This window comes from Vicia villosa, linkage group LG1 (assembly GCF_029867415.1).
Source record: "Vicia villosa cultivar HV-30 ecotype Madison, WI linkage group LG1, Vvil1.0, whole genome shotgun sequence".
Classification (NCBI taxonomy): Eukaryota; Viridiplantae; Streptophyta; class Magnoliopsida; order Fabales; family Fabaceae; genus Vicia; species Vicia villosa.
In genome coordinates, this window is record NC_081180.1 from 117,149,365 (window position 1) to 117,170,672 (window position 21,308).

Here is a 21,308-nt window from a genome sequence, read left to right on the forward strand (position 1 = left end):
AAATTATTTGTGCCTTTGTGATCAATTTGAAGAAGTCTCACAATGTCTTTCTCTACCTTTAATGGGTAATACTCCTTTATATTTCAATATGTTTATTTTATGTATTTGTATTATGTGTTGCATGAAATTAATATTGTGATCCAGCTTATCTGATTTTGCAGATTTTTTACTCTTGACACTGATGAAATGTGGGAGATCCTTGCAGAGCATGTCCAAGAGGTGAACCAACCCCCAATTGATGTTCAAGTGGATGCATTGTTCCCAGAGTTGTTGTTCCACCACCACTTTTATTCAAAGATGTTGCACGTCAAGTTGGTGAGACGTAACCGAAGGAATAGTTCTTGAAGGAAATTGCTGTTGAATTCATGTTACTACTTAAGTCTTATTAGTGAAGTATAATGTTGGTCTTTTGGTTATTTAGTTGTCTACTCTCTAAGTATTGTTTCTTATCTTTAACGTTGACTTTTTGAGTGTTTAATGCGGGCTTAGGATTTTGGCCATTATCAAATATGTTTTGTTGTAATGTTATGTATAGTCTTTTTAAATATTGTATAATGTTAAGTTGTATTATTAATTAGAGACTTGCTATGCTTACACCAAAATCTAACACCGTATGATATACACCGTATCCAATACACAGGGCCCCATGCAATTGTTTGTCTAAGCAAAAATATAAAATAATAATTAAACATTTTACAAAAACGAAACCGTATATTTTACGGTGTATATGTCACCATTAGTGTACAAATAGAATTTCACTATTAATTATAATGTTTGTTACTCTAAATTGGAACAAAGAGATTTAAATACACAGTATTTTTTTCAAACAAATAAATTATTTTCAATAATGTTTCATGATTGCTGCACAATAGTAAAAACAAAAAGATTCACAGTGAACTACCATGTAGACTAAAATATTGACATTCCATTTAAGATTGATACACCAATAATGCTTCTCTAAAATAATGATCAGTCTGATTGACAAACCATGTTATAGAAGCGAAGATTATATATGGAAAGTATATAGTTATTTTCTTTAATTTTTCTACTAAGAAATACATTTTTAACGGGCCGAGACTACTTTATTTGTATATATTTTTTATATATTTCTTAACATTCAGTATATTATATTGATTTGCTATTCATAGCAATATTGTGCGGCCCGTGCGAACGCACGAGTAAATGACTATATAATTATTTTATTTATTTTTACTACTAAAAATAAATCTCAATATTTATACATAATATCAATTATAATTTTTTTTATTCTTTATTGTAAAGGAGAATACATCCATATATATTATATTTATTCATGATTTTTTAATTACGTTACGCGACCCGTGCGATGACTATATAATTATTTTATTTATTTTTACTACTAAAAATAAATCTCAATATTTATACATAATATCAATTATAATTTTTTTTATTCTTTATTGTATAGGAGAATACATCCATATATATTATATTTATTCATGATTTTTTAATTACGTTACGCGACCCGTGCGAACGCACATGTCCTTTACTAGTAACTAGTCAAAAGTATAAAAAAGAAGCCTACTAAAAAGCATAAAAATGAGGCTATAAAACTCGAACCCAAGACCCCTACCTGAACATGATATTGCCTGCCGCTACACCAAATAAACAACTCATGTAAATAAATCAAAATAAAAGGTATATGTAGTTTATTTGTTCATTAAATTTCATACAGCCCAAGCATTTTGAGGCCCTTATTTTTTTGAGGCCCTGGGCTGTGGGCCTGTTTGCCTTGGCCCAGGGCCGGCCCTGTGTGTATCATAATATGAAAAATTGTTTCTTGATCATCTTGATATCAAAAGTAACTTTGATATATTGTAGATTATTGTAAGCTGACAAATCTCTATGGAAAAAAGTTATAGAAAATATTAATGATGTGAATTCATTGTTTATTTCGTGTTGTAACTTTTATTTGGACATTACCATATAAGATTATTAAATATGAAACATGAATTTAACACATAGAATTGGTTATACATATGTAAGTTATGCAAGAAAATTATTTATTTTAAAAGAATAGAAATAAATTCTATGGTGTTATATTTATGGAGTTTATGAACTACATGTTTAAATTCACTTCATGAAATAAAGTTAGTTATGATAAACTTATATGATCATGGTTGTCGATTGTTATAAATGTTTAGTGCATTAAATATGTTTTGGATATATTTTAGTGGAAGTAAAACTTCAAAATTAAAAAGCTTAACATATGAAGAATAACATAAAATTTGTGTATATGCAAAATGTAATTAAATGACAAAAGTGTCATGATGATAGTTTATTGAAACTATCATGAATATAGATATATTTTGTATATGATAATTGTACTAAAATAACAAAATGTCATGGGTTGATGATAGTTGACAAATACTATCAAGAGTACATAGAGTAATCATAAACATGACTATTTGAAATATTGAATATTCGAAGTTTATTAAAGTTTGAAATTTTTTGCGATTCTTTGACGAAAGGATTGACAAGGATATGATGTCTTTGGATATAACTGAATACAAGAAAGACATTGTTAAGGGATGTCGAACAAGCCCATATCTAATTAACCACCAATGGTGGAAACTCAACTCACACTTGATTTATGTTAAGTCTTGAGTTCAATGATCAAAATACACTATTAGAGTGATTAAAGTACTTGACAATAAATACATCCAAACGAGTAAAAGTACTTGGACCATAAGAATATATATGATAGGATGAGATTTCTTTTTAATAGACATATAGCATATATTTGTTGAAATGAATAAATATGGGTGCATTTCTGATATAGTCTACCTATATGAAAATGAAGTGGTGCCGCTTCTTAGAGTTCAAGGGCTTGACTCTTAAATTCCCATGAAAAGGATATGAGACACAAGGCCTTATTAAATGTGTCATATTGACAATTCGATCAATGATACCAGATTTCATGTGTGAGTTATGCACGCTTACTCTAATGAATAATTGGTTTAAAGCTTGTCTACCAATCTATTTGGTGATAAGTGAAAACTTAACTTACTAAGTAATGGTTCAAATTGTATGATATCTTTATCTGAAACAATGATGTTTCCGGAATAATGGATTAAGATATATTTCCAGAATAATGGATTAAGATATAACTTACTAAGTCATTCTTTTATTTTTCTATCTCATTCCAGTGATGTAGGTGGTATGGGGCATCCCGGTTTCAAGTAAACTTGCACAAAATGACTCGATTTTGAAAGCCATCTAATACACATGATGCGATCATTTGGATTTGTAGGTGGTGCAGTACGTAGGGGGAAAAATGTTTTCGAAAAACCATAATGCGTCAAGTCAATGCACACCCTATCATACGTGAATGCAAAAAGATGTCTCATTTATGGAAATCTCATCCATTTTGACACTGGTGCGTAAGCGCCCAACCAAGGAACAAGAGCTTCGTTAACCGCTTCAAATTTAAATTCCTCTCCATATAAACGCGTGTACGAGTCTTTAAGCGTCTTCAACTCTTGTATAAGTTGACGATGGACAAGCGCATGACTATCCTCTCCCTTACCGAGCAAAGCCGAAACGGCCCGATAACCGCAATTACCTTCCCCCGTAACATTGACGATCTGCTTGATGTATTTGGGCATAAAAATCGGCATCTCTTCGATGAAAGGTATTTTCGGTGGAATAGGCATATCTTCGATGATTGGAATTTTCAGCGGAATAGGTGTCGGAGTCGAGAAAAAGTTTATCGACATGCTCACAATATGATGGAGCCCGTGTAGTCGAGTTGTCATTCGGTGTAGGCTTCAATTTCTTCAGAGCATCCTTAGTCTTATCCGCTTGAGAAGGATGTTTCATGTTGGTTGTTTCGGGATATCCAATCTTCCACAATTGTTCTTTAAAATGGAGTTTCATGTTGTCATCGGCCTTCAAAAATCTCTCTTGTATCGCTTCCAATTCGGAAGTAATAGAGATATTCGATTTTTCTCCTTCGATGCAACCATCATCATCATCAAAATTAAGTCTTTTCCAATGAGGAATAATCGTCCATTCTTATCGGCTCACCTAGTTTCATCTTTTTAGCAATAACACACGCACACTGGAGACCATACGTTTTAGAAATAGTATAACCACACTTTGCGCTATCGGAACCTACAACTTCACCTCGTTTGGCCTCGTGAAAAATATAGTTCAACCCGGCCCGAGACACATTGTCGATCAATTGAGAATAAAGTATGTTGTCCTTGAATCGATATTCCAACACCGTAATGCTCCGACCAAATGTTGTTTTTATCTCATTCTGTTGGATTTTAATCATGAGATTTACGGAGTCTCAATCTCGACACAAGTCACCCTTGCTATTAGTCAACCAATTTTTTAAACTAGCATGTGCTAACTCAACTCTGTTGGTGGTTGTATTCCCAAGGTGTCGGACATTATCAGTCCACGCACACACAAACTTCTCATTCACCTTATCAAGAATTGTGCTTTCAACATATTTCAATAAATCAGGATACTTTTCACACACTTTCTGAAATTGAATGACGAACTCGGCGTATAATTCTTTTGTCGAAGAATTTGCAATACGAATCCATGCATCAATTATTTATTCAACAATCACACCAGGCTTCATTGATTTTCCACCTTCAGTCTCTACTTGTTTCGTCCCTACCGTGGGTTTAACCTTACTTCTCACATTACATGTTATGTGATATCGACAAAGTAATGCGTCAGAAGAAGGAAATACCTTTGCCAACGCATTCATCAATGCGGTATCGCGGTCCGTAAGAATTACCTTAGGCATCTCGACTTGCTCCTTCAAAATGACTGACACACCTCTAATGCCCATGTAAAATTATCCTCTTTTTCGCACTCCAAAAAAGAAAAACCAACCGCTTATGTCTTCTCGGTGGATGTTACACCGACCATCTCAAATAATGGAAGTCTATACTTGCTGGTCTTGTAGGTAGAATCGAGAATGAGCACTGTAGAAAACGTGTTGAACAACTTTATTGAATTCTGATGAGTCCAAAAATTATTTCGGACCATAACTCCATCGTCGCAAGTTCGGTACCGTGACACATATTTGTTATCATCCAACAATTTCATCAATTGTTGCGTCTCACTTCTATCTCCCTTATTCGCCTTATTATTGCGGTACTGGATGTTATACACTTGCCTTATATTTGATATGTTGTCGGTTCCTTCGGGTTCAATGAGGCAAGTATATTTTTGTGTTGGACGAGATTCAAGGACATATCACTAATACATGTCTTCTCTTCTGGTTAGACCCGACATACGCTAGGATGACCTTGTAACTTTGAGCACAAATCATGGTTATGCAAACCACAAATAGCACTAAATTTCCACTTCTTGCTAGCCAACATATAACCACGAATTTTAAATGGACACTCGCATTTTCTAATACCCGTACCGTCTCTTTTAAACTTCCTTAGAGGAGTACGGTATTTCCTGCTTCTTTTGCACAAAATTGTTACGAAAGCGTTTCTTCTTGTCGTACCATTATCCGTTCTTCCTATTACCACACCAAACCCAAGGCTAGTTGCATTCCTACGAATTCATGTGAGCATGCTTTCACGATCATCAAACTCTTTCTTGTTATTAAAGTCACCGTCGACGTCTACCGCCTTTACGACTACCCCTTCAACATTCGAAGAAACATCCACTAAAGGAACTAATTCTCTTGAGATATTATCAAACTCTTGCTTGTTATTAAAGTCACCGTCGATATCTATCGCCTTTACAACTACCCCTTCAACATTCGGAGAAACATCCACTAAAGAAGCTAATTCTCTTGAGAGATTATCGGGGTGCACCATATGTAAACAATATCACAAATAACATAAAATCACAAGACTGTTGGAAAAAACAGCACAGATACGTTCTGTAGATGCACCTCCGAAACGTGTTCATCTTCAACACGTTCCGTAGATGTACCTACGGAAGCAATGTCACTTTTTTTTTTACAGAAAATTGATGCATAATGTGAGCAATGCAATGGACAAAGATGATTATTTACCTGAAATTCAGTCTTCTCTTGCTCCCTTTGATTTGTTGCACCAAAAAGTTGAAGTTTTGGAGTGAAAAATGATATTGATGACGTAGGGTTTTTAGGTTGTGGAGTGGTGTGTTGAAGAAGAAATGTAAAAATGGAGGAATGATCAGGCTGGTTCAAAATATACCAGATACTTCCGTAGGTGCATCTACGGAATATTCTGGCGCTAAGTCATTCCGTAGGTGTACCTACGGAATAATCTCTGAATTGAATTAATCTTTAAATTTTTCCAACATACACTACTTTAAAATACTTCAGTAGATGCACCTCCAAAAATATTTAAATTTTGGCAAATAAAAAATGCTTCTGAATGTGCATCTACAAAATCAATGGGCATAATTGGAATTTCGCCAGTACCTAAAAGTTCAAGGAGTGGATTGAGATTTTTCCTTGAATGTTACACTAATAATGCAAAGAGAAAACTAACATAATGGTATAGAGATTAATTACTTTATTCGAGTGAATCAACCCGATTACATTACGGTTGCATAGCAAAAGACAAGATACTCTTTGTAACCAATACCATGTAATGCTTGATAGTACATTTCACAAATTGCATTGCATAGAGAAGTTTCTCTACTAGAATCAGTGGTCAATTTTACTTGCCAAATACCAAGAGTGTATTGCAAGGCTTCCAAATGACATGGTAGTGGTAAGGGAGGATAATCCGTGAAACAGACGAAACTTTTTATTCATCGCTTCAACCTTTGGGTTTGTCTTTGCAACTTCCTCTCCAATGTTATTCTCTTTCTCCACTCTTTGTCTTTGTTTCATCATCTTCATCATTCCAACGAAATGGTTGCATTGTTTATTAACAACATTAAGTGCCGTTTTGATTATAGGTATGTTTGAACTAAAAGTGGAGGAATAAATACCTGAACTGTGATTGGTGCAAAGACAAACAAACTAGTAAAATTGAATGCAAGAGCGGAAAGTAAGACGCCAAGTTGGTATTTTTCACTAGTGGATGAGGTTTTCCATGGATGAAGGTATCCAAAGGAAGCCACTGCAACGGAGATACAAACACCGAACATTGAATAATATGCTGGAATTATCTTGCTTTGAAGGTTCCCAAACTGATGTCTAGGCAAATTCCTAAAACAACAAATTCACCACAAGCATTAGTAGTAAATATTGCAATCAAAAGTTTCTTGCACTAACGCACTCATGTGATATTACCCGTCAGATCAAGATCAGACGGTTGTGATTTAAGAAAGTATTATTTAATTTACTATATAAAATTTATATGTATTTATGAGCATAGTGAATGCTGAAAAAGTGTGTACTTTAACATGATGATCCCGCCGAAGAAGTTACCCATAGAGCTGCGCCAAAAGCAAAGGAGAAGCCGAGCAGGTGAGCTAGTTTGAGGTAAGCGGAAAGAGAGGCAGTGTTTGATCGGAATGCATTTGGAGAGTAAATTACTCCGACGACTATGTAGACCACTGTGGTTGCTATAACAGCGCTTCTACTACCCATTGATAGCACTGGTTATTGAGTGGTTATGGTTCTGGAAGAAAGAAGATGATTTTTATAGTATTTTCTAGCTACCAAACCATCTAATTGAGTAACGTTCATTTCATTGCATTGTGCATTGAGTGGTTCTGATTTCTGTATAAGATTTTACCGCTAACCAAATCAAGCTGCCCATATCAATATTGTCTGAAAAAACAATTATTGTATTCTCCTTACTTCCAACGTGAGTTGTTGCTATTTATAGATATAATTTTTTAAGTTTGTTTCAATAATTTCTATAACTTTATGAATATTTTAAATTACTAACTAGTATTAATATGCTAAGTTATTTTTGTAAGTATGTAAATTATTAGTCAATGTGCTTTTGGTGTTTTGGTGTCTAGGTAAGTTCAAAATCAAACTGGTCCAATTGAAAACCGCAAAATTGAATTGAACTAAATTGAAACCGCAAAAAACCGCATTTGATTCGGATGTGTTTGGGTCATTTTTTATCATAACCGAACGGTTCAGGTCGGTTTGTATTTTGTAAATCGAACAAAATCAAACCAAACTGCATTATGTTACAAAATCTTACTAACCAATATATATATTTTTTAATTATTTAGAGAAATCAGCAGGTACTATGTATATATTTTATCATATTCTTTGTATGAATATTTATTTTAATTCACATATCAATAAAAAACAAAATATTATTTATTTATAAATACTATTTTGATAAAATAAATTTTGTCATATTTTTGTAAGATGTTTATTTAAGAATACAATTTCATATATGTCATTCTTTATACTTAAGATAAACTAGTAAGACGCAATATTATGTATCAAAATTTTAAACTTATTTTGATGAAATACAAAATTATATTTTTCTCTATATGTGTATCTGTACTGCACTGAACCGAACCACATAAATGGTTCAGTTCAGTTTTTAATAACCACATTAATAACAATTCAGTTAATTGTTAAAACAGTTTTAATTCAGTTATAAATTGGTTTAAACCGGTTTGTATATTTAAACTGGTTTAAAACCAATTTGTATATATAAACCGGTTTAAAACCAATTTATAGTTATATAACCAATTTTATATTAAAAATTGTTTTAAAATTAATCTATTTAGAAATTTTATTTAAAAAAAATCTTTTATATATATATATATATATATATATATATATATATATATATATATATATTATGTTTGTTTGTTTCGGTCGGTATTTTGATCTAAAGGAAATCTTTTGAAACTGGTTTTAATGCAAGGTTTAGAAATTGAATTGGATTCATTGTAGGATAATTCTTTTCCCCTATACAGGAATAGGAGCTTAGAATCAAATCTTTGTCTCTGTATTATCTAAAGGAAATATTGGAATATGCATCTCTGTATCATGTTAATTGAGAAAAATAATTTCCTTCATCAAGTAACATGGTAATTTTTTCTTGGCCAAGTTAATGTATCTGAAGATTATTTTCTTCTGCAATATTATCAAAGAATAAGCATCAAGTTCTTTGCACATTCTTTTATTTTCTGCTACTAATTGATCCGTGTAGGATATGAGATCAACAAGTGAATCCTTGACATGCTGTATGTTTCAAAATTATATTTTCTTCTTAAACATATAAAATGCGACAATGGATTCATGTCAAGGACTCATCACCGCGTCAAAATCAAGGGTCAAAACTTAAAGCCAAAGTGAGCTATGGTTCTTGCACAATGTTTTATGTTCTAGTTTTCTAGTTACCTATTTATTATGTTTGATTCAATCGGTATTTTGATATATATATATATATATATATATATATATATATATATATATATATATATATAATTGTCTTGCATTGTATCCAAAATAAAAAACCATTGGGCTTTCGAAACTCTAAACTTTTGTTTGCATTTCTAAGAACAATGGAAAAGCAACACCTTTTTTTCAAAAGAGAGGGATAGGTCAGATGATGAAGAAAAAAAAATATTTTTTTACTTTCAGGTTTTTTTTTATTTTAAATTTTTTTTGGAAAAAAATAATTTGGGTTTTTAAAAAATAATAATTTATATAATTAAACCGGTTTATAAAAAAACAGGTTTTGAACTGAATTTGAATTGTTTAAATTAAATGGTTCAGTTCATTAACCATTTAAGTGGTTCAAGTTTTTTATGGTTCAATTCAGTTCAGTTCAAGTATACAATTCAATTAACTATATTTTTGAACACCCCTAGTATGTATGGCTCAATAACTTTTTTGTAAAAAATTGAATCAATTGAATCAACTCAAACAGCATTAGTTTAGTTTGGTTCAATTTTATTTTTAAAAGTCAACTAAATCGCATATTATTTTCTCTTGCGGTTCGGATGATTTTTAGCATCAAAATTGCTCATTCCGCACCGTAAACACTCTTAATGGTGTTAATAGAGATGACATGACATTGGAGGTTAAATATCGTATGATTGATGATTTATTATCATTTTTTTAATAAAGTATTAATTCGTCATTTTTTTTCTTGCAAATTGCAATCATCCAACCCAATCTTCTTTTCTATTCTTTTTCTCTAATATTGTTAATTTTATTTTTATATCATTTATATTTGTCACACTATTACTAATCCTTGCCCGTTTGGTGCACAGGATAAGAGACATGATAGGATATCTGTATCATATCTTATCTCAATCCAGTGTTTGCTGACACAACAGGATATGATAAGTTAATCCTGAAACTTATCATATCCTGCCTCACTAGTTCAAATTGTTATCCTGAATATGAGTTGGGTTAGAATCCGGCAGGATAGGATAAGAAAACGATTTACTAATTTGCCCCTATAAAATATAATTTAAAATTAAAAATTAAAAATATTAATAATTAATTTAATAAAATAAAAAATTAGAACATTTAAAAATAAAATAATTATTAAAATTTAAAAAATATGAATATTGATTTTATTTTTTATCAAATTAAATATATGTTCTTGAAAGGATAATTTGAAAAATTAAAATTATTTACTCAATATTGTCAATAAATTTTTTTAATTATAAATCTTTTTTTACCAATTTATAAATTTTAAAACATGTTACAAAATAATTTTTATAAAATATAATTGTTTTACAAGGTATATATATATATATATATATATATATATATATATATATATATATATATATATATATATATATATATATATATATATGTATATATATATAAATTATTTACTAAATAGTATCTATGTTTTTTTTAATTAATGAAAATTTTTTTTTACCAATTTATTAATTTTAAAATATTTTACAAAATAATTTATAAAAAATATAGTTATTTTACAAGCGTGTGTGTATATATATACACACTATCTAGTATCCTGTGTGAACCAAACACATGATATGATAAGTCTTATCATGTCTGTATCATATCCTATATTTATCCTGCTTGATATCCTATCATGTCTCTATCATATCCTGCGCACCAAACGGATCCTAAATGTATGTACCTTTTAAAACAACCCGAATCTTAAATCTCTAAATTTATGCTATGATTTTATTTTATATATATGGAATGCATATAAATTAAATAAAGATAAGGGTTTTTTATAATTAATGGGCAAATACAATTACTTAATTGATAAATGTGTTTTTGATGTTGTTCATAAATGTAGAAACTTATTTGATAGAATTTGGTTAAAGATAAGAATTGTTGTGAAAATTCTAACAAATTTATTGACAGTTTCAAACACACTAAAAAAAAGTTATGTGTAGGACAAAAAAACCATAACAACCAAAATAAATTGTCATAAGTAACACAATAACTTGATAACTTGCCAAGAGTAAAGGTAAGTAAACAACAAAGCGCAAGAAAATAAAATAAACTTGTTTACCCCGTTGATCATACGAATCTATTTTTGGGGGAGAGTAGCCCTCTAATGTATTATATTTTTAAAAGTTCTTACAAAATATTATAAAGAGTTATAAGAAAATAATCACTCAAATTTTCAAAAATAAATTTTATTTTCCACCCGAGTGTATCACATTTCCTACAATTCTCTCTCTTTATATATGATCGCACAAGTGCAACGTGTTTAGAAGTTTTTCTTTATCCCATTCGATACCTCGAAAGATTTCATAAATTCCGAGAACACAAACATAAGAATTTCAAAAGGACCGGTAATCTCCCCGTTGCCTTTCAAAATATATTATAAAGGTTATAAAGAAAAGAATGCTAGATGTGCATATTTATTGTTGATTAAGTGACTATAAACACAATAAAAGAGATCAATTGTATTGTATTGATTGAAAAATGAAGTTCATTTATAAAAATATTGATTTACAAAAAAAAATTAAGTTAATATTATAAAACTAACAGAGATTAAGCAACAAAATAGATATGAAAAAATGAAGATGAGATGGAAAATAAAGAAATACAATATAAAGAAAATAAAGTGATAAGGGAAAGAGAGCATGCATTAGAAATATATACTGGTTCGGCCTAACTATTTGGCCAACTCTTGTCTCCAACAGTTTCCTCTTGAGAGTTCCTTTATAATGAGATGTGAGTTTTTCATAGTTTAAGTCTACAAACCTTCTTACAATTAAACAGAGATTTTAACTAGCTAATCTTATGAACCAAACAAGAAATTTTAACAAAAATCTTTAAACTAAACAAGAGATTTTATACGAGGTAATCTCTAACCAAACTGAACTTTTCACTAGGTGAGCTCAACAACCAAACATAGATTTTAAATGGCTAATCTCAACTAAACAACAACTTCTCTCAAATATATTACCCAAGAGACAGCTCTCTTTTGAGTGAAGTACAAAATAAGCATAGCACTTATACAACAAAAACCTCACACATATTTTTCACTATCTTGGCTTAAGACAACTTCGATGAAGAAGAGAGTAGAAAGTGAGAAAGAATGATTTCAAATTTGAATTCTGGTGTGAAATAAAATGAGGAGAAACCCTCTGTTTATAGAAAAAGAATTGGCTCAAAAAAGAAATGATCCATGGGCTCTATCAATGTTCTAATCAATTAACCCTAGTCGTTGATCGATTAGATAAGCTAAATACGGAAGACTTTTGAACTACACCATTATTAATCTATTAAAGGACGCATTTGTTACCCTAGGATTTCGACTTGTTAAATAATGGTAAATAATCTCTAAGATATATGAGATTATTAAATAGTCTAAGGCAAAGCAGCCTGATTAAGAAGCTTTCTTAGTCGAGACTACTATTCGACTACAAAATGCCATCATTGCCAAGGGTGGTTCGACTAACATTGGCAAATTTGCCATGCATGATCGACTAAAGTATGCAGAAAACTTAGGCGTTTTGCCAAGTATAGTTTTGAAGTCGGAAGACATCAGAAGTCAAAGGAAGCAGTTTCAGACAGTTTTCAGCAGTTTCTGAAGGACGCGTGGAAGTCTCACAGACGAAGATGCTGCATGTCGAGGACACGTGTTGGCTAGTGGTCGGTCGACCGTTAGTAGTAGTTATTGTATTTTTACTATTTAAGCAAGTTCCAGATGAACAGTTTAGGGTCCGCATTTTCTACAAAAACACAAGTAAACTCAATTCTCTGTGCAAAATGAGTAACGAGTGCAACTTTGGAATGTATGTATGCGTACCAATTTAATTTATGCAATCATTTTACATTATGCATTACTTTCAGTGCACATTTACTGCATTTTATCGTTTTCATTTACTTTAAAGTCTTAAAATTCAGTGTGTACTTTTACTTTAAGGTTATTACTGCATTTAATACAGACCAGATACACATAATAGACAAATCAAAGCAATCAGTCCTGGAATATTCTAGTTGATTCCGCAAAAGTAACCTTTAAAAAGGAAACTAGCGATTGTTTACCATATTTCTGGGTAAACAAATTGTCACGTCCAGTGGGACCCGTTAATTGCTGTTTGTTTCATATTTGTTAGTGTAAAAGTTATGTATGATATTAAGAAGTGGTCGAAAATTAACTGACATGTCTGAAGTTAATACAAATGATTCTGACCTTTCTGGAAATCAAGGAGTTTTTCTAACCGGAACAACATCACAAAATGTTGCAAATTCGTCCCCAGTTAGAACAACAAGTACTGGTGGATCGACGGCAGCAACATTGGTATCATCAGCAATGAATGTACGGTCACCGTTTAACCCATTACGACCGCCGTTTCAAGGAATGATACCTCCTCCAGGTTTTAACCCTCAGTTTGGAATGCCCACTTCTATGATGCAAGGTTTGCACACGAATCCTTCATTATATTCCGACAATATGATGGCAACAAGCACATCAAATCCAGGGGGTCGACCTATGGGCATAGGTTACATTAACCAGGCTTTGCCATCTCTAAGTACTACGTCTTTGTTGTCAATCCGACAACAAATAGACGAAAGCAACCATGAAATGGTGAATGCCCTTACTCAACAAATGGGAACTGTTTTTACTCCCATGATAAACAATACGAACCAAAGTTATGAAATATTGGCTGGACAAATGGCCAGAATAGCAGACTTCTTTGGAGCACCCCCACAACCAAACCTTTCGACTCCACAAGGGTCGAATGTAAGAGTAGTCGAAACTACGAGACATGGGGACCAAATTGAACAAGAGATCCCTAGAGTAGTACAAAGACATCAAGATGCTGATCAGGTTCTTAGAAATATCCAGCAAGATGTCAATGTTGGACATAATAATATCTCTAATGTAGTCGAACAAATTTTAGTTCAAAATGGAATAAATGTAGGTTTACATAGACCTAATTTTGTTTCTCCATTGTCAGAGTATGTCAGGCAAACATAATTGCCTAGGGGTTGGAAAATCCCAAAATTTACCGAATTTGCTGGTGAGACTGGCGAATCGACAGTCAAAAATATTGCTAGGTTCCAGACAGAGGCTGGAGAATTAGCAAACAATGAAAATCTAAAGATGAAATATTTCCCAAGTTCTCTAACAAAAAATGCCTTTACTTGGTTTACGACCTTACCTCCACAATCTTTGTTTTCATGGAACCAGTTAGAATGATTGTTCCATGAGCATTTTTATATGGGACAGTCGAAAATCAGTTTGAAAGAATTAGCTGGAGTCAGGCGAAAAGGTACAGAAGCGGTCGATGATTATCTAAACCGTTTTAGGTTATTGAAAGCCAGATGTTTCACCCAAATCCCTGAGCATGAGTTAGTCGAAATGGCTGCAGGTGGGTTAGATTATTCCATAAGGAAGAAATTAGATACCCAACATCTAAGGGATATGGCACAACTGGCAGACAGGGTGCGCCAAGTCGAAAGGTTAAAAGCTGAAAAAGCCAGAGTTAACAAATATCATAAAGAAGAAAAGATAGCTTATGTTACTACCAATGAGTTCGACTCTGATAGTGATAGTGAATACGAGGAAGGAGAGGTTAATGTGGCTGAATTGAAGCCAGGACCACCTTATATCTGTAAATTACTTAAGCCTTCAAAAGATAAAAATCCGATCGAAAGTAAAAATGAGAAATTTTCTAATAAAACGTAGTCGTTTGATATAACAAAATGTGATGAGATATTTGATTTGTTGGTAACTGATGGGCAAATCATAGTACCCCCAGGACTTAAAAATCCTCCTCTTGAACAAAAGAAAAAAAAGAGGATTTTGTAAATTTCATAATTTCTTGGGTCATAAGACTTCTCAATGTGTCCTTTTCAGGGATTTGGTGCAGAAAGCTTTGAAAGAAGGAAGGCTACAGTTTGGAGAAAAACCAAAGTCATCAATGCAAGTTGATTATGATCCCTTGCAGGTCGAAGAAGCTCACTATATTGAGCTTGCTGATGTGATGATGGTCGAGACTACTGATGGTTTCGGTGAAAAGAAAGACGGTGCTACTGATGGCAAAGTCTTGAACATGGTGTATCCTGAACCAAGAGAAAGCCTTCTGAAATTCCTTGAGAGGTGTCACAACAACAACTCTCAAGTTGGATTATGTCCAAGGTGTGAAGTTGTTTTCAACGTTAATGCTGCAAATAGGGTGAGGTTCGACCCTCGTCGAGGCAAGAATCGTCAGTTCATGTATACAGGAGAAAACAGTGGTCGAAGGGCTGGAGAATACAGGAAGCTATTCGAAAAGCCAAAGACTTTTCGCCCCAAGACGGATGTCCCTGAGGATAAGTGGGTAAAACCCATTAACTTTAGAGGAGGCAAACGTCCAGAATGGCAGATCCAAGGTGTTGGAGCAAATGCTGAAGGCTCTTGGACTGATAGTGGATCTAAGAGGAAAGATTACATATCTCCAAACTACAAAGGAAAGAATCCTATGACTCGAACACAGTGGAGGCGCTATCAGAGAAGCCATAAGAATGGGCAGGAAAGTTCGAAGATGATGCAAGCAGGTTTTTCTCATTATCAGCCAAAACCTTTTCAGAGGAAGTTGACTGAAGAACAAGCCAAAGTGGCAAATGAGAGACTAGCTGCAGGAATGATCCTAGGAAAGAAGCTCATCAAGGAATTAGTCGACGATGATACTCCGACTCTCAATATTGGAAAAGAGGCTGAGTATTCTCCATTGTCAGACGAAGAGGTCGACGACAACTTTGACATAGAATCAGATGAGTTGTTAATTGACTGTGGAATTGTATCTGTACTTCCAGCAGAGTTCGACAGAATATCTGAGGTGTCTGAGAATGAAGATGATTTTCTTCCAGACGAAAATGTGGAAGAAACACCTGTTTGTTATTATGTAATGGGAAAAGGAGTAGTGGAAGAACAAAAGGCTGTGTTTGAGAAGCCAGGTCGAGGAATGATGTATCATTTGAAGCCTTTATTCATAAGGGCAAAGGTAGATGGTGTTCCAATAAACAAAGTGTTTGTTGATGGTGGAGCTGCTGTGAACTTAATGCCCTATTCTTCACTTCAGAAAGTGGGTAAGTCTGATAAAGATCTAAGGCCCCATAATATGGTGCTGTTTAATTATGAGGGCAAGACAAGTGGAATACTTGGAGTGATTCAGGTAAAATTGGTTGTTGGTTCGACTGTCAGGTCAACCATCTTTATGGTGATTGCATCCCAGGCAAATTTTAAATTACTCCTGGGTCGAGAATGGATCCATGGCATAGGGGCAGTTCCTTCTACTTTGCATCAGCGTGTGGCTATTTGGAGGCCAGATGGTATAGTTGAAAATGTTGAGGCTGACCAAAGCTATTATAAAACTGAGAGTGGTCGCAGGCATTTCGACCAGCATCTAGCAAATGTAGCCCCTTGCTACAAAGCAGAAGAGGTGTATTCTTCTAATGAAAGTGTGTCTAAGTATCTGAACTTGGACCCAAATTATGGTTTCATTTGGAATAAGGAAGATCCCAATGAACCATTGAATCATGAAAGTCCTCCAGAGCAGAGGACAACAGTCAAAGATGATGACCACTGAGTCAGAATACCTGGCTCAAATAACGGCTTATTTGGCCAAAAACAAGAGAAAAACGGCTTTAGAAGCCGAATTGGAGAAAAACATGGCTTTTGAGGCCATGATGGTAAAAAGTGAAAACAATCAAGAAGTCGATCACCAGGTCGAAAGATTTGATGGGATATACGATGACGAACCTTTAGGCTTCGAGATGGATCCGTTGGGATCAGTAAAAAGAATGCAGGCTCAAGATCCTCTTGAAGAAATTGACTTGGGTGATGGAATCACTAAAAGACCTACGTATGTAAGTACAAAACTTACAAGTGATCTCAAGACCAAGTTGATTCGACTTTTGAAAGAATATAAAGATTGTTTTGCATGGGATTACAATGAAATGCCTGGTTTAAGTCGAAGTGTGGTAGAACATCAATTACCTTTAAAGCCAGGAAAGAAACCTATCAAGCAACTTCCTAGAAGATTTGCGCCGGAGGTTATGGAAAAAATCAAAGTAGAAATTGAAAGATTGCTGAGAAGCAAGTTTATTCGAACAGCAAGGTATGTTGAATGGTTAGCTAATATAGTGTCTGTCATAAAGAAAAATGGTAGCCTTCGTATATGCATAGATTTCAGATATTTAAATAGTGCTACCCCTAAAGATGAATATCCCATGCCTGTTGCTGAGATGTTAGTCGATTCCGCAGCCGAATTTGAATATCTTAGCTTATTAGATGGATATTCAGGTTATAACCAAATTTTTATAGCTGACGAAGATGTACCTAAGACGGAGTTTCGATGCCCAGGTGCTTTAGGCACTTATGAATGGGTAGTAATGCTTTTTGGTTTAAAAAATGCTGGAGCTACGTACCAACGAGCTATGAATTCCATGTTTCATGATTTTATTGACAAATTTATGCAGGTTTATATTGATGATATTGTAATAAAATCTAATTCTGAGAATGGTCACTTAGACCATCTTCGACAGTCTTTTAAAAGAATGATGAAATATGGACTCAAAATGAATCCTTTAAAATGTGCTTTTGGTGTACATGCAGGGGATTTCCTGGGTTTCGTGGTTCACAAGAAAGGTATTGAGATAAACCAGAACAAGACGAAAGCAATCTTGGAGCTGAAGGTGCCAGAAACAAAGAAACAACTCCAGTCATTGTTGGGGAAGATTAATTTCTTGAGGAGATTTATTTCAAATTTAAGTGGTAAAACGAAGATCTTTTCACCACTTGTGAAGCTCAAGAATCAAGATCAATTCAAATGGGAGCAAAAACATCAACATGCATTCGACCAAATAAAAGCTTATCTGGCTAAGCCTCCTATTTTGTTACCCCCCAATAAGACAAAAAATATGAAGTTGTACATAGCTGCATCAGGTTCGACAATTGGGAGTATGTTAGCCCAAGAGGATGATAATGGCGTCGAAAGAGCTATATATTATCTAAGTCGAACCTTAGTGGATGCTGAAACTAGGTATAATGATATTGAAAAATTATGTTTATGCTTGTACTTCTCATGTAATAAACTTAAGCAATATATAAAGCCTGTTGATGTGTATGTGTCCTCTCATTTTGATGTTATTAAACATATGTTGTCTAAACCAATTTTGCATAGTCGAATTGGTAAATGGGCCTTGGCGCTAACTGAATTCTCCTTAACATATGTTCCTTTAAAAGCTATGAAAGGACAAATCGTGGCCGATTTCATAGTCGAACATGGGTTAGTTGAACTATCAGCAAATCTGGTCGATCAATCTAACTGGAAGTTGTTCTTTGATGGTTCTAGTCATAAAAATGGATCAGGCATTGGAGTCCTGATTATTTCTCCTGAAGGACTTCCAACCAAGTTCCACTATAGAATGAAAGATGTATGTTCTAATAACGAAGTCGAACATGAAGCTTTGATAATCGGTTTGAAAGCCCTAATAGACTTGGGGGCAAAGCGAGTTGAAATTCGAGGTGATTCTGAGCTGGTAATTCGACAAATCAAGAAAGAGTATAAATGCATCAAAGAAAATCTAATAGTGTACTATGCAATAGTGGTACGCTTATTAGAGAAATTTAAATATGTTGAGATTTTGCATGTACCGAGATCTGATAATTATATTGCTAATGAATTGGCACAGATTGCTTCTGGGTATAGAGTTTCCAAAAGTAAGTTAGAAGATATGGTCGATATCAAAGAGAAGGAAACTCATGTAGTGTTGGACAAGTTAGGACAATTGTCAACACCAAACCTTGGGGGGGTAGAAGACAAAATTAAAAGTGAAGATTTGTATGCCTTGGAAATTTTTGCCATCGACAATATGACCGTTTCTGATTGGAGAAACCCATTAGTCCAATACCTAAATAATCCAGTCGGAGGAACTGACCGAAAGATCAAATACAGAGCTTTAAACTATGTGATATTGGGAAATAAATTATACAAGAAAACGGCTGAAGGTGTATTGTTGAAGTGCTTAAGTGAAGCCGAAGCATATTTGGCCGTGTCAGAAGTGCATAGTGGTGTTTGTGGAGCTCATCAGTCAAGCCATAAAATGAAGTGGTTGTTGTTTAGGCAAGGTTTATATTGGCCGATAATGTTAAAAGATTGTATTGAATACGCAAGAGGGTGCCAAGAATGCCAGAAGTTTTCAGGTATTCAACATGTTCCAGCCAGTGAGTTGCATGCCATTGTCAAACCTTGGCCTTTTAGAGGATGGGCTTTGGATTTAATAGGAGAAATCAAACCTGCATCTTCTAAACAAAAATTCATTTTAGTAGGAATAGATTATTTTACTAAATGGATAGAAGCAATTCCATTGGTTAGTGCTGATCAAGAAGCAGTGATTAGTTTCATACAGAAACATATTATTTACAGATATGGGATTCCAGAGACTATTACCACTGATCAGGGATCAGTCTTTATTGGTCGAAAGATGCAAGCTTTTGCAGCAGAGACAGGATTTAAATTACTAACATCCAATCCTTATTATGCTCAGGCTAATGGTCAAGTCGAAGCTGCTAATAAAGTTATTATAAACTTGATAAAAAAGCATGTAGGGAAAAAGCCAAAAAATTGGCATCAAACGCTCGACCAAATCCTTTGGGCCTGTCGAACGTCACCAAAAGAAGCAATAAATACTACCCCATTTCGTTTGACTTTTGGGCATGATGTTGTGTTGCCTGCAGAAATTCATCTACAGTCGGCTAGAATTCAACGAAAAAGCGAACTTTCGACAGATGAATACTGGAGTATGATGTTAGATGAATTAGTAGAGTTAGACGAAGAACGACTAATAGCGTTGGATAGGTTAATAAGACAAAAGCAAAAAGTGGCGAAAGCTTACAACAAGAAAGTAAAAGAGAAAACATTTGTGGTAGGTGATTATATGTGGAAAGTTATTTTACCCATGGATCAAAGGAATAAATTTTGTGGTAAATGGTCCCCAAGTTGGGAAGGGCCGTTTAAAATTTTGCAAGTGTTTTCAAACAACGCATATGAAATTGAAGAACTGAATTCAGATGGTCGAATCTTGAGGATAAATGGTAAATATTTGAAAAAATATAAACCTATACTTGAAGAAATTCGCATAATAGAATAAAACCAAAAGATTATATTAAAATGGCTGAAAATTTGGCCAGTCATTACAAAAAGTCCATTATAAAGTACGTGGACAGTCAGTCGAAAACAAAAAATTACAAAGTAGGAAAGTTGTTCCTAAAATAGGCTAGCTTGGCTGACTCAAAATCAATCTTAGAGTCAAGTCGAGATAAGCCTTGTCTAAGTTGTCGAATGTTACTTTCCAGTTTGAGAGAATTTTCACCATGACCAAGACCCTTCAAAATCTCTTGATTAATAGTTTAAGGCGAAGGAATCTTCTCAGTTTGAGCCAAAGTGATTTTCTCTTGTTCAAGATCTTGAATTTTTTTGTTGAGAGCATCAATTTGGGCCTTATAATCAACAATTTTGTGGTTGATTTCTCCTTCCTTGTCAGAAAACTTTAAAGTTTTTTCCTGAAACTCTTCAACCTTCTTAGTCGAGGCTGCACTGGCATCCCACTCCCTCTCCATTTCGCGCTCTTTGTTTTTTTAGTTGTCGAGTAATGTTTTTCTTGGTGATGAGGTCTCTCCAGAGCTGGTCAAAGTACGCCTCAAAATCAAAGAAGAATTGAGCAACAACTGCTGGAAGAGAAGCTTTAATGAGTGAGTCCAGTAACTTGCGAATTTCTCCACCAAGATGTTCAGAGCTCTCAAGGACAGTAAGAAACTCAGGTTCATTCAAGTGGGCTCGTAGTTGGCACATAGCATCGACAAGGGAAGCGTCGACTTCAGCATCAGGATTAGTCGACTGAACAGGAATGTCAAGAGAACTTGGCCTCAGTTTTTGAAGTCGAAGGAGAGCCTCTAGAGGATTAGTCTTTT

General features: G+C 33.8%; 1 pseudogene; it reads right to left on the bottom strand.

The window, feature by feature from the left end:
• Positions 1-6,565: 6,565 nt before the first annotated feature.
• LOC131615200 (uncharacterized) lies at positions 6,566-7,555 on the bottom strand (annotated as a pseudogene).
• Positions 7,556-21,308: the final 13,753 nt, after the last annotated feature.